The sequence below is a fragment of the Pipistrellus kuhlii genome, unplaced genomic scaffold (genome assembly GCF_014108245.1).
Source record: "Pipistrellus kuhlii isolate mPipKuh1 unplaced genomic scaffold, mPipKuh1.p scaffold_m20_p_2, whole genome shotgun sequence".
NCBI classification, from domain to species: domain Eukaryota; kingdom Metazoa; phylum Chordata; class Mammalia; order Chiroptera; family Vespertilionidae; genus Pipistrellus; species Pipistrellus kuhlii.
In genome coordinates, this window is record NW_023425515.1 from 79,379,955 (window position 1) to 79,395,569 (window position 15,615).

General features: G+C 38.2%; 1 pseudogene; it reads left to right on the forward strand.

The window, feature by feature from the left end:
* Positions 1 to 13,488: 13,488 nt before the first annotated feature.
* On the forward strand, positions 13,489 to 14,906 carry LOC118724242 (annotated as a pseudogene).
* Positions 14,907 to 15,615: the final 709 nt, after the last annotated feature.

Below are 15,615 nucleotides of genomic sequence, written 5' to 3' on the forward strand. Positions count from 1 at the left end.
GAAGAGTAAAATATTTTACATAATAGAAAAATAAGTGAATTGTATTAAACAGATTTATGTTTACTTTCTTCAGTAACTTGGTTTCCAATCAGTTTAGTTTTGCTGTAGTACAGAAGGCCATCAATGCTCCTCTAAGTAGAATAAAATCTTTCATATGAGTCTTTCTAAAAAATGTTATTGGTTATTTAGAGAGAGAGGAAAGAAGAGGGATAGAGAGATAGAAACATCAATGAGAAACATCATGGATCGGCTGCCTGGTGCATGCCCCCTACTGGAGATTAAGTTTGCAACCCAGGCGTGTGCGCTGGCCAGGAATTGGACCAGAGACCTCTTGGTTCTGGGCTCTACTCTCAGCTGCTGAACGGGCAGGGGATATGAGTCTTCATGAAAGTTTCATTTACATTTTTGGCAACGATTCACCACTTTTGACAGAAGAGGGTGAGAGGCAACACATTGTAATAGAAAACAGTCCTTTTTCATCCATCCTACTATGTTGCAGGAACCAGAAATCAATATGTAACTTTTATTAAAAGAAATACAATAAAAAGTGAAAAGGCCGGTGCATGCATGATCCTACGACTGCGTGCATGGTCTTAAGACAATAATTTGAGCTCCTGAGCTTCAGTTTCTTCTTCTGTAATGTCGAGATTTTATTTTCTATTTAGAAGGATTGTGGGAGGATTAAATTAGGTTTTTATTTGCATTCTAGTATGTGAGAACATAGCCAGTTAAAAGTCTATTTGTAAACCAGGAGGTGGCCTTCTTATAAAACTTGAGCCAGAGCTGGGAATTCTTTCTTAGAAACCACTGGCTCTGTGGATGGGGCTGTGAAGGGAACACAGTACTGATTAGCTGCACTATAATCATTTTACTGGGAACTCTCAGCTGGAGAACTATACCTTTAGACATTGGTTTATTAAACTGAGCAAGTAATGACAGCATATTTGATCTTTGATGGCACTTGTTACAATTTTAAAACACTATACGGTAAGTATGTTTTCTCTCATATTTATTAGGGCAAAATATTGCTTATTAGTGGCCTGCACTGTGGCTCATGAGTACCAATTGTTAAATATCCTAGATATTTTTCTTTTAAAAAAATATATCTTATTGATTTTTTACAGAGAGGAAGGAAGAGTGATAGAGAGCTAGAAATATTGATGAGAGAGAGACTTCGACCAGCTGCCTCCTGCACACCCCTTACCAGGGATGTGCCACAACCAATGTACATGCCCCTGACTGGAATCGAACCTGGAATCTTTCAGTCCGCAGGCCGAGGCTCTATCCACTGAGCCAAACCAGTTTCGGCTATCCTAGAAATTTTTAAACCATTTACCACAATGTTGATAGTGTAAAATTGACCATGGAGGAAATTAGCAAAAACTACAACAGAGCATTAATTAATCAATTAATGATTTACCAGCAAACACTCATACAATTCCCTGTGGAATTTAATTATGTGCGGTTTTATATATTCCAGGAAAACTCTCCTATTTTAACAATTTAAACTACGTCAACGATTGTGAAGAGAGGAGCTGGCACTCCTGGAGGAGAGGCTGAGAGCCTCGGGTATGCCGAAAGCGTTAGTCACTCTGTCATCTCGCTAGGCTGAGGAATGGCTGTGCCCAGGTGAATTTTTCACTTTCCTGCCATGAAAGGATCTCCTTTGAAAAGCACTGTGTCTCTAAAGGAGCTCTTAAGCTTCTCAGACTGAGTTTGATGGTCTCGAAAAAATAGGTGAGCATGCATATGAAAATGAATCAATTACTGATAAAACAAGATTCAGATATGTGGCAAAAACAATTTCCTGTAACATTTCCTCAGAGGAAACTACTTATGCCATTATGAAACACTCTTCTCCAGTCATTCACTCTGGTTTATTCTCTATCAATATTTTGGTTTCCAGTTATAATGTAGTTAAAATATCCAGTGCATCCTGCTATCTGGTTTCTGTCACACTAAAGCTATGTTTGACTAATGATTATTTGTATAATTTCTTATTTTACAATATCCTTGCTAATCACTCTCAAAGCCAGTAATACCGTAGGTTCTGATGTGACATGTCACTCAGCATAAAGCTCCTCATGTAGTTTTGATACCACTCAGTCTAGGGCAAGATAACTCTTAACATAAAATTTTCCCGTGAACTTTCCAAGAAAGAACTCTTGAAACAATGTTGTTGTTGTTCTTGTTGTTGTTTTTAATCTTTTTTAACCCATGCTGACTTTTGGTGACTAACAACTCCCCTAACCCCTGGTAGAAAAACCATTTTATAAAGGTTGCCTAATATAATCTCACACAAACCACTCCTTAGTCCTTTAGATTTTCAGCCTTCATGAGTTTTCAACTCTTTTCATATTGAGCAGTTATTTATATTTCATCAGAATATCTATCTCTGTATTCTTTATGTGCTTTATGTGGTTCTCCAGTGGGACAATACACATTTACCACTAAGTTTAAAAACTCCTGAAGGGGCCTTATATTTTTTAATTTGCTCAGTGTCTAATATGATGTCAGCACTCATCAGATATGCAATATATGCTGAAGAATCCTTATTTGTTTGTCCAACATGTATAATATATGATAAACCAGAAAATACCATATGTAACTAGAGGAATCATCATTTTATAGTTGTAATATGGAATATTGCAATATGATAATGTATATTCAAGGACCACAAAGCTTTCAAAGGAGTCAATGATTTTATGATGATGAGACATTTTACTGGTAGATATTTTCAATAAATGTGTCATGTCCTGACAAACTATGGCTGGTCAAATTGTTTAAATTTTCTTGTTATTATGGTCTTATAATTATTGTGGCATATAAAGTTTCAAGAATTTGGATGAGGGTTTAGTAAAAGATAATATAAAGAATCCCAGAAAGGCTGAACATTGAAATGGAGTTTATAATCAGGTGAGTTTTAGGTTCAGACTTATAAGCAGGTAGAATTAGGGAGATCTGACAACAGATACTGGTGTTTGGGAAAAGGCTTTTAATTTCTGGAGAAGTAGGGTTATGTATCAAACAGGGCTATCAGGCCTTCTGTCTCCCCAAAGCAATCATGCTCAAAAAGAGAAGCAAGCCAAAGTGTATTTAGCAGACAGAATACCAGATTTCAGTCCTGAAAATGATGGTACATGTTCAATGTAATAACTGGCATAAGACTGACTTACTTTTTGGATTGCCTGTAAATTCTAGAGTTGAGGAAGAGCCCACAGGTTCATGCCAGATGACATCATCTGGAAAAGAAGATACATAAGGTCCAGAATAGGCATTAGGGTCTTATCACATGATTATCAAATGTGGTGATTCTATAGGAAAAGCACTTTTTAATAAAAATAATATATACATTTATGGGCTTTGTATATAAGTTCCTCCAACTGGCATCAAAACTGTCCTTTCCTAACACTCCCCTCCCCCTGCTATTCATCCACAAATTCATCCCCACAGCTTATACAGAAAACAGCATCACTGAATAAAACAGTATCTTTAGGCTTGCCATAAAAGCATTATAGTTCTGAAAGCATTTGAAGCTTTAAGCATACAATTATTTTAACTATTAAAATAGTGTCTCTGATAAAAACATTTACTTTCAGATATGCACAAACTTAGTATACTGGCTTTAAGCTTCTTGAGAAACTGTGAATTTTATAGGTAGCTATGAATATTAAGCACTGCACTAGAAAGTTATTTGCATTAATCTACTCAAGTATAAATGGTTGGGCTAGTTAAACAATCATAAGAAAGAGTGTTGATAAACCTCACTGGCTTACCTGTATATCTTTTCTTAAAACATACACTTCATTTACTCACCTTGAATCTATATTATTAATAATAGCGTAGGTGGTTGTCATGCCCTCATGCACCATGCCCTATCGTCTTCACAAGATGACCATATGCACAGCGGAGGCAGGGCCCGGTGGATGAGGCAGGTGGTGGCAGGGGAGAGCAGTTGAGGGCTATCTGGCCAGCAGAGGGAAGTTGGGGTTGATCAGACTGGGGCAGGGAGGAGCAGGGGCGGGCAGTTAAGCATCAATCAGTCTAGCAGTGGAGTGGTTATGGGGCGATCAGGCTGGCAGGCACAAACAGTTATGGGCAATATGGAAGGCAAGTAGGCAACCAATTAGAAGCCAGCAGTCCTGGATTGTGAGAGGGATGTTTGACTACAAATTTAGGCCTGATACCACAGGCAGTTGGACATCCTTCAAGGGATCCCAGAATGGAGAGAGTGTAGGCTGGGTTGAAGAACACATTTCTGTTTATGAATTTCATGCACCAGGGCTCTAATCCTATCTAATAAAAGAGCAATATGCAATTGACCATCACTCCAACACACAAGATGGCTGCCACCATGTGGTCAAAGATCCTGCCCCCATGTGGACACAAGATGGCCACCACAAGATGACCAGCAGGGGAGGGCAATTGGGAGGGACCAGGTCTGCAAGGGAGGGCAGTTGAGAGGGACCAGGCCTGCAGGGGGCAGTTATTGGTGATCAGGCCAGCAGAGGAAGGAAGGGGGGGGGGCAAACAGGCTGGCAGGGGAACAGTTATACATCAATCAGGCTGGCAGGTAAAAGCAGTTAGGGGCAGACAGGAAGGCAGGCAGGTGAGCAGTAGGGATGTCTGACTGCCCGTTTAAGCCTGATCCCACCAGGATTGGATCTAAATGGGCAGTCGGACATCCCTTAAAGGGTCTGAGATTGGAGAGGGTGTAGGCTGGACTGAGGGACATACCCCCCCACCCCATGCACGAATTTCGTGCTCCGGGCCTCTCATTTAACCATAATACTCTAAACAAAAGTGAAAAATAATTATATTTTGTTGTATAGTACAATATTTAGTGTTATGAAAAATGTGACCTAAAACTGTCCCTTTTGATTTTATAAAATTTAGAAAACCTACTAACATAAAGTATGTAACTTTGTTACATTGCATATCAAAACAAGGACAATCTGTGAAATTATAGTATTGATTAGAATAGTATTATTTCAAAGTATAAACAGTTTTATTTCAAAAGTAATATTTTAAAAAATAATCACATAATTCACTAATTAAGTAATAGGTTGCTGTATTTTTATTATTTAATATAAAAATGTTTTCCAGAAGAGGAAAATACACAGGATGGGGCAAAAGTAGGCTTACAATTGTGCATGTAAAAAATAATACAATAATTAATAAATAAATAAATAAATAAACAGTAATAAACTCTGTGTTTCCTGTACTTGCATCTTAAAACTTACTTTTGCCCCATCCTCTATGGTTAACAATATTTATACTTTAAACCTTTTATTTTTTAAAAAAATATATTTTATTGATTTTTATTTATTTATTTATTTATTTATTTTACACAGAGGAAGGTAAAGAGATAGAGAGTTAGAAACATCAATGAGAGAGAAACATCCATCAGCTGCCTCCTGCACACCCCTTATTGGGTATGTGCCCACAACCAAGATACATGCTCTTGACCGGAATGAAACCTGGCACATAGTTGGGTCCGCAGGCTGACACTCTAGCCACTGAGCTAAACCTTTTATTAATATTCCATTAAATCTAAGTACATATTTATACATATGAGCTTTCATTAATTTTAGTCAATTTAAATTTCAAAACAAATACAAAATTTAACCAGTTAAAATATAAAATGGGACTAATTATCTAAATAATACCCACCCATCCCCAACTTATCCTTTTCAAGTGTCATATTATTTCTTAAAATGTGATCTGTGACTTCCCTGAATCATTCTACTTATTTTTAAGATAGACACTGCCAGCATTAAATAAATAAACAAAACTATGAATATATTTCTATTATTTTATTCAAGTATTTAAAAACAAAAACTCTTTGAAAAAGTTTGAACAGATAATTTCAGTTGTTTACCCAAAAATAGCATCAAACAATGGTCGTCAGTGCTAATTCAATGCCAACAGAAATCCCCAATTTGGGGTGCAGTGAAGAAGAAAACTTCACTCCAGTGTAAAACAGCTCAATTGTGATAGAGTACAGCTGTCAAAACAGCAGGACTGGGAGGCAGCCCTGGGGCCAGGCCCCTCTCAGGCTAGACAGCTCTGCTCTGCTTGCTCATCTGCTTTGTGCAGCACTTGTCTGCTCCTTTGTGCTTTGGTCTGCTTCACTTTGCTTTGCCTGCTCCATTCTGTGCCAGTCTGTTCTGATCTATTCTGCTTTGCTCTGGCGAGACATCTTCAGTGTTTCAGTTCAGCCAGGGAAGTGCAGTCTTCAGTGGAAAGGAAAAATGTTCTCCCAGAGCCATAGGGAAGCTGTCTTACATGGACAGAAGTCTCTGTGCCTGGTTCCTGATTGGTCTCTCCTTATGCAAATAAGGGCCTAAATCTTCACAGTGTGATTGCTCCAAAAAGCACTGTCCCAAATGGTCAGAATAGAGCCACTCTGGTTGGTTGGAACTGTGCAGCAACAAGTTTCCAGGAAAACCTCATTTGTATTGGTTGAAATGGGATTCTAGGAACTCCTTTATGAGGAGCTGGCTCAGATGGCAGAAACACAGTGCAGGCAGGCAGTTCAGGGCAGGCTTGCATGAGAAGCCCTGTGTAGAAATGGTTGTAAGACTCTTTTTTTTTTTTTTTTTTAATTAGAGCCCAGGTAGCCATCAGAAACTCTTCTCAGTAAGTAACTTCTTTCTCAGGGTTCATAATCTTATATAATAAAGACATAATATGCAAATTGGCCATCACACCCTCACAAAGATGGCTGCCTATGACCAGGCCAGCAGGGGGATTAGTGAGGGATGACCAAATGACTGAACAGCAGGATGTGAAGGGTGACCAGGCCAGGGCGGGGAGGCATGAGGGATGACTAGGCCAGCAGAGAGGTTAGGGGTCATCAGGCTGGCACATAGAGGCAGTGAGGGGTGATCAGGCAGGTAGGCAGGCGAGTGATTGGGGCCAGTGGTCCAGGATTGTGAGAGGGGTATCCGACTGCTGGTTCAGGCCCGATCCCTAGGGCAGTCAGACACCCCCCAAGGCATCCTGGATTGGGGATGGTGCAGGCTGGGCTGAAGGGACCCTCACTTCTCCCCATGCACAAATTTTGTGTACCCGGCCTCTAGCAATAACAATAAGACACAAAAATAGTACACTTACAAATGTTCATCCAACAATCTTATAAACACCTTTATTTTTTTTTAAATGAACAAATACCATAATGTTAGACAAAATATGTATTATCAAAATGATGGACTAAGTTATTAATTACATAATTAATTATATAAATTATTATACCAATCAACTGACATTGCCAACTAGTTGAATATGCACTATTTGAAACCAATACAGAGACTTGACCAATAGAGAGACATTTGTACATACATTTAAGAATTAAAATATTTTTTATGTTGAAGATATTAATGTTAAACAGCTGCCATACTTTTAATTTAAACTGAATCATTTGAATCAAGGACTTACCAACAATATTTTTTCCCTAATTCTGAAGCTGGATACATTTTTATCCTTTTGAAATCAGGGTAATGCTTAGGGGACCTTTTTAAAAAGGATAAACTTGTAAAAATAATTAACATTTCTCTATTCCCTTTATAAACCCAAATGTGAGAAAGTGGCTTTTAGCTAGAGGCTCTGAAACTTTAAATGCAAAGTAAAATATTTCTAGGTGCAGAGGAAGGATTTTGTAGTAATTGTGGGTTGGAGAAAGAACAAAACTGATAGTTGTTGAGAGAAATAGGAGAAACTCAATGAAATATTCTATGCAGAAATTTGATGAGCTGCTCATGAGTTGTGAGTACTCATGATATTCATATCCTTTGCGTTCTGGCTTAACATCGTTGAAAATATATTATAACTTCAGCACATGTGAAAGCTTTCCTGGGCTATTCCACAGCATGCTTCTTAGCCTTGATTCTTATACATTGCCCCAAACATTCCCCTACTTCGGTGATCGCTGCCAACACTGAACATGACAATTAGGTGGGGAGATGTATAACGCATCATTCATGTTGCATATACTTTTATCACATCTGTTCCTTTTCTCTCAGTCCTTACCTATCTCTAAGAAGACTTTTTATTGTCATTATGATTGTAACATCCTTCTTTGTTATCTGTCCACCCAGGTCACCTCTGTTTGCAACTAGGAAGTTACACAACTCCACTCTCACACCCTCAATTAGTGATGTTTTCTTCCTAATAAGAGAATTTTAATATCAAACATGATCTATTGAACATCAACTTGAACTTCAGATTTTTCTTAATATTTATTTGGGTGGTTAACCTACTACACTTTCCAACAATGTGCTATGATTATTTATGCTTTTATTTAATTAAATCATATTGAGAGCAGGAGATATCAGTTAATTTATTTTCAAACTCAGAAAGGCAAAGAAGAAAATGCTAGTATTGACTTCAAAACTAATAAAATGCAATAAGAAACTACTTCAAATTTTGTGAGGCAAAAAAAAACAACAACAAAAAACCCACAAAACAAAACACTATTATTAAATAACTATTTTTTTAAATAGAGCACAGAAACTATTGATAGAAAAAAAAATTCAAGGTGTATGAAATATGGTGGACATAAACTCTTAAATATGAGGTTTAAAAAATAAGATAAACACAAACTGCTAATATAATTTTAGGCTATAGAAAGTCTAATTGATAATGGAAAGGAAACATGTATAGGTTTCTAAGAATAAAATGTTTTGAAAAGTAAGTGATTCCAGATCTTTGAATATTAAATACTTTAATAACATCAACATCTAAGGATACAATTAAACTCTCCTGACATCAGTGGCAAGGCTTTCTAAGGATCTGAGGTATGAAAATAGAAATCACAATTTAAAACTGACCCTAAATAAACTGAGTGTTTTTTTTTTATTAATTACATTTAAAAATAATGTTCCTTGTCTAAATGTTTTCCTAGTTATCTAAATAACCTTCTAAAATACAATATAGAATAATACTAAAATATTCACTTTTGTTTGTTTTCCTCCTTGATTCAAGCTAATGTTCCCAAGACATTTTCCAATATATTTATTAAGATTTCTAAAACTATATTTTCCTTGATTTATGTATTTTACATTAATTTTATACATATAATAATTTATTATATTTATTTTGCTATTTACTGTATACTTTGAATATTTCCTTTAGTCTGTGGAGAAACCTTAGAGTTGAAATAAATAGACTATTATGTTCCCCAAATAATTAAAAAACAAATATTTTGAATAATCTTTGAATAATTAAAAACAAGAACCTAATTGTTCAATTATCCATTCTACATCAGTTTTGTTTATCCATTCTACATTATACAATCTATATTTATTTGTAAGATCTAAACTTAGACAAATTAATGAAAATGATCTACCACATTATTTAATAACTATTTAATGAATTGGAGGGGTCCCTCAGCCTGGCCTGTGGAAATCGGGCCAAAACTAGCTCTCCAAAATCCCCCAAGGGGTCCAGGGTTGTGAGAGAATGGTTCTCTGGTGATGCACAGTGGTATTGGGCTCCCTCTTATCTTCTCCCAAAATTATGTCACTTTCTCTCTGTATCTGTCTTGTTTCTTTTATCTCACTTTACCCTAAGTTTGGTGGTAACTGATGACTTGTGGGCATTTAGCTGCAAAATGCAATTATTCAGCTAACAGGATTCACATAGCCTGGAATCCAGTCAGCCTAGGGCAGGACCTGCTCAACGTCAGGCTCCTGCCCAGGCCCTTCCACCCAGACCGAGTGCTGTGGCATCAGAAACCTCCTTCTTCCCACCTGAGCTGCTCCTTCGCCTCCTTCCCTCCCCGGAGGCTGCCTGCTGGCACTACTGTCCATTCAGAAGGAAGGAAGCCATGGCTGATTTCCCAGCAGAGAGTGGCAGTGGGGAAAATTTGTTGCCTCCACTGGAAATGGATATTAAGCAGATAGGCTGGTGCAGGCTCCAGACATCGGGGCCGCAGCCAGTAGGTCCTGCATGTTTCATCACTTAACTAATTGAGTTGATAAGTTTCTGTAAGGGCCAGACCCACAACCTCTGCAATGGGCTAGAGGCCTGGTGCACAAATTCATGCACCAGTGGGGTTCCTTGGCCTGGCCTCTAGGGATCAGACCGAAACTGGCTCCCCACATCCCTCAAAGGGTCCTGGATTGCAAGAGGGCAATTATCAGGTGATGCACCCCAGAATTTGGCTCCCTCCTTTCTGATTCTGGGTGTGTTACCTGATAATCACAGCTGCCAAGTTACTGCAGCTGGGCAGCTCCTGCATTGAGCATCTGCCCCCCTAGTGGTCAGTGTATGTCATAGCTAATGGTCAGATAGTGGAATGGTAGGCTGGTCGGCCAGTCACTTAAGTATCTATATCTATATCTATATCTATATCTATATCTATATCTATATCTATACCTATATCTATATCTATATCATCTATATCATCTATATCTATCTATATCTATATAATCTTATTCAGATGGTCAATACCTATTATAGAAACAGTCTATTGGCTTGCTTGCAAAGTATTTATTTTATTTATGCTTTTCAAACTAAATGATGTCTCTTCTTTATCTTTATCTCTTCTTGCTGGAAATGTGCTATAATCATCATATATGCTGCCTAATTTAGAGAAACAAAAGGACCAGGAGGTTAACTAACCTGCCCCAGGGTCACACAACTTGCTCTTGGATGAGTCACAGTTAAAACTCAGGGATTTAGAATCCTATTTGGTGACAAGCTGCCCCTTAATTCCTAACTACAGCACAATTTATCAGTAATTTTAAAGTTATAAACAGATGTTAAATAAGCAATGAACTATGAAAGCTTTATAAACATGAATACTGTTTAGAGTGATAATCAAATAAAATTTACAACCAAGTGCATTTAGCACGTGCTCAATGATATGCACAATCTATATCCTGCCATGAGGTAACTAGGTATAAATAGTAAGCCATCATCGTAAAAGAGCACAATTGGTGTTTTAAATGATCAATTGTATCGTTTTAGCTCTTTAATTCTCAAAACTTTAGGTCATTAATTATCCCTGACTCTAGTTTTCTTTTTAGTTGTGTTTTGTTCAAGCCATGCTTAGAAGGGTTTCCTAAAGCACAAATACACACATTCACAAGAACATGTTGAAGGAATTCTATAGATAATTGAGTAAAACAATCTATTTCAAAGCACTTTGGAAGCGGGAAAGGCCTCTGGAAATCCAGGGTTGTAGACTAAGTCTTAGGAGAGAGTTACAGCAGTTTCTAGCAGGGTGAACTATTTTCATCAAAGAAATCGTACAAAAAGTTCCTACCTTGAAAGAAAAAAGTTGCTTGTTGCTTCAAGTAGCAGAGCTGCGCCAGTTGGGACTACTGAGCTCCAGGTTAAGCAAAAGTACAATGATAAGCAGGGCAGGAACAAGGAATTGAACTTGAAAAATGCTAGAACACAAAGAGGAGGCGAAGGGGGAGAGAGGGAGGTTGAACCAGGATGAATTATACTTGCCTGGATCGCTGGGTCTTCAGGGGTTGAAGATCAGTGCCAAAATGCATGCTTTGCCTGTCTCACTCTTTGATTCCCCTTTGGTTAGAACTTCAGGAAAACATCAGATGGCGTGTAATAGGAAGACCATGCCTAAAACTTGCTTTCCATTCCCTTGCCAGTTTTTACACGAGGCAAGGCAAAGCTGCTTTCATTAGAAGAGACTTCATTTCTGGCTGCAAATCAATGAATTTACCCTTTTTTTATTTAGTGAGTTTCCATGGTTTAAGGAACAGTTGATCTTAAATGAATAGGCAGCAGCAAAATGACCTATAATAACATAATTGAAGCACAACTATTATGGCATTCAATAAGAGCAAAATATTATTTTAGGAACTTTGGTTCTGTCTGATAATCAGAAATGTCTAAAAAGGAAAGATAAGATGTTGAAGATTAAGGATGAACATTTTAGCAAAATCTTTTTAATATATAAAAATCTCTATGTGTTTGCACCCTATAAATGATCACAACCATCACTGAACTAGTAACTAGAATAGAATAAGCATATAATAGAAGCTATCAGAGTTTATAGGAAAAGTTTCATTTGATGAAACATTTGTCTTTGGTGTGTGTGTGAGTGTATATGTGTGTGCCTGTGTGTTCTGGCTTTCTATGCTACTCTAATGTATTATTTGAATAAAAGAAAAGCCAATAATAACAGACCCCTCAAAAATCAAACAAACAAAAGTTTGCAAATCCCTACCCCTCCTCTATAGTACAAACAGAAAAGGACAAATGTACTTGAATGTACAAATAATCCTTTAGGGGGTTAATTCACAGTAACCCACAAAATTCTCTATGTCTCAAAACCACTTTATTCTTCCTATGTAACAGTCTCCCTTCCTACCCTAATTTCTATTTTTATTATCTTTCATATACTGACACTATATACATAGGCACAGCCCACACTGTATATCCCACAGAATATTACACTGAGAAGTGTTAACAGTTTGCTTTCTTTCCCTGGTAATTATCTAAATTTGACACTTTTTTCAGTTTTTAAAAAGGAATCTGTAAAAATTATGACCAATCACCTTTCACTTACTTTTCCCATTTTCATTAAACATGGCCACATCAAACACATATACCATGTACACGTAACAACCACAGAAACAACAGAAAATCTTTGGAAAATCATTGTTATCAACAGGCTTTAGGACCATCCCCCTACCTGTGCTCTATTCATAGAGAAATGGACAAAATGGAAGCATTCCACCTGTTTTCCCCCCACTGTATTTTAAATATGCCATCTAGTCTATTCTCCACAGTTCTATTCATCTCTTCCCACTACCTAAAAAGAAAGTAAAAGAAATACTAAATTTACCTGATTCCATGAGAAATATTTATTGCAGAGTTATTACTAAAGTGATGGTTTTCTACAATCCCTTTTCTCTGATTCAGTATTATTCTAGGGCAGTGGTCGGCAAAGTCATTAATCAACAGAGTTAAATATCAAAAGTACAACAATTGAAATTTCTTTTGAGAGCCAAATTTTAAAAACTTAAACTTCTTCTAATTCCATTTCTTCAAAATGGACTCTCAGGCTGCGGTATTTTGTGGAAGAGCCACACTCAAGGGGCCAAAGAGCCTCATGTGGCTCGTGAGCCATAGTTTGCCGACCAAGGTTCTAGGGCAAAAATGTCAAACTCAAAGGCTAACAGGGGCCAAATAAACAAAGTTTAAGTTTATGTGGGCTTCAAAAAATCAAAAACTTCAATTTTCATAGAAACATGGGTTTATTTAGATAGAGATGTGCTGAATACAAAGGGCTGAAATAAATGAGTAATTATTAACATAAAATAATGGAACATGGTCCCAGTGTGCCCTGTGCCTCAGCCCACTGAGCCCTTCCCTCCCCCCCCCCCCCCCCCCGCTTGCTCCTGCTCTCCTCCTGAATCTAAGTGGCTCTGGCCTCAGCTTGTGTCTAGGGAAGGAGACCCAGACAGAGGCTCAAGGGAACAAGGCTACAGTGGTGGTAGCAGCAGGAAGATGTTGGGCGAGGATGAGCAACAGGAGCAAACTATCCCCAAGGACTTGGTCTTGACCAACTATAAGGGGGGCTGGGGGGTTATCACCAGCCGAGTCTTTGGTGGAAGCTCAGGTGTGTGGGTCTGAACCTGTGTGAGAAAGGTGACGCCATGATTATGGAAGAGACAGGGAAAAATTTCAAGAAAGAAAAATAAAGAAAGAAAGGTATTGCCTTTCCCACCAGTATTTCAGTAAATAACTGTGTATGTTACTTCTTCCCTTTGATGATCGACCAGGACTAGATTCTCAAGAAAGGTGACTTGGTGAAAATGGATCTTGGAGTCCATGTGGATGGCTTCATCGCTAATGTGGCTCACACTTTTGTGGTTGGTGTCTCTCAGGGGACCCAAGAGACAGGGAGGAAAGCAAATGTCATTAAGGCAGGTTACTTTTGTGCAGAGCTGCCCCCAGCCTAGTCAAACCTGGAAACCAGAACACACAAGTAATGAAGCCTGGAACAAAGTTACCCATTCACTTAATTGCACTCCAATAGAAGGTATGCTGTCACACCAATTGCAGCAGCATGCCATCAATGGAGAGAAAGCCATTATCCAGAGTCCCACAGACCAGCAGAAGAGGGACCACGAGAAAGCTTAATTTGAGGAACATAAAGTACATGCTGTGGATGTTCTCGTCATCTCAGGAGAGGGCAGAGCCAAGGATGCAGGACAGAGAACCGCCATGTATAAATGAGATCCTTCTAAACAATATGGCCTGAAAATGAAAACTTCACCTGCCTTCTTCAGTGAGGTTGAAAGGCGTTTTGATGCCATGCTTTTTACTTTACAAGCATTTGAAGAGGAGAAGGCCCAGATGGGTGTGGTGGAATGCACCAAACATGAACTGCTGCAGCCATTTCATGAACTGAATGAGGAGGGCTGACTTGTTGCCCAGTTTAAATTACAGTTCTGCTCAGGCACAATGGCCCTCAGGCGGGTAGACAGTGGTCCCTTTGAGCCTGATCTTCACAAGTATGACAGGATGTCCAGGATGCAGAACTAAAGGCCTTCCTCTAGAATTCTACAAGTTGGAAAACCTAGGGAAAAAAAGAAAAGAAAAGAAGAAGGCCTCCAACACTGCAGAGAATGCCACCAGTGGGGAAACATTAGAAGAGAATGAAGCTGGGGACTGAGTTGAGTCCCATCTTCCCAGCTAGCTGCTCCTGCCTCATCCCCTTTCCACCACAACCAGGCTCTGAAGTGCAGTTCGTCTTCTCCACCCTGGACTGCCAGCAGAGCAGGGGTCTCCCTGCCCCCATCTCAGTTTCTCAACCCAATCCCCCTTCAACTGACTCTGGTCTTGGGAGGTCAGGTTTCCCAGCCACTGAAGACTACTTTAACTAGAAAAGAGAAATTGAACAGTAAAATCAGGAGTCAAAATAAAAAAAATAAAAATAATAGAACATTTTCATAAAAATTAATATTTTTTCTCCCCTAACCAGCTTGGTTCAGTGTATAGAGAATTGGCCTGTTGACTAAAGGGTTGTGGGTTTGATGCCAGTCAAGGGCATATTCTTGGGTTGTGGGCTCAATCCCCAGTAGGGGGTGTGCAGGAGGCAGCTGATCAATGATTCTATCCCATCATTGATGTTTCTTTCTCTCTCCCTCTCCCTTCCTCTCTGAAATCAATTATATATATATTTTTTTTAATTAATAATTTTTCTTAAACTTAACTTACCATACACTGAATAACAGCATAAATTACTAAGCATAATGCAAATAAACCTATTTTTCTTATTCTCTGAAAGTGAAATATTTTTTTGTTGATCACACCAAACAAGTCAGTACAAGACTAATGATGTGCAATTGGCTGCTAAAATATTCACTGCTAATCATGTGGAGAGAAATGGTGCGCCAGCATTTAAGGTACATAAATGAAATGAATGCAACAAGCTTATAGTAATCAGTCATTAGTGAACATTGTAGTTCATTATTAATAATGACATATAACAGAATATTATAAAAATTAAGTTACAAAATTTTTATAAAAAATGTTTCTTACATTTCCTTATATTGTCTGGGCCACAAAAATACTTGTTGGGGGCCCTGAGTTTGACATGCTTCTTTTAGGGTGTTCTCACCTCTGAAT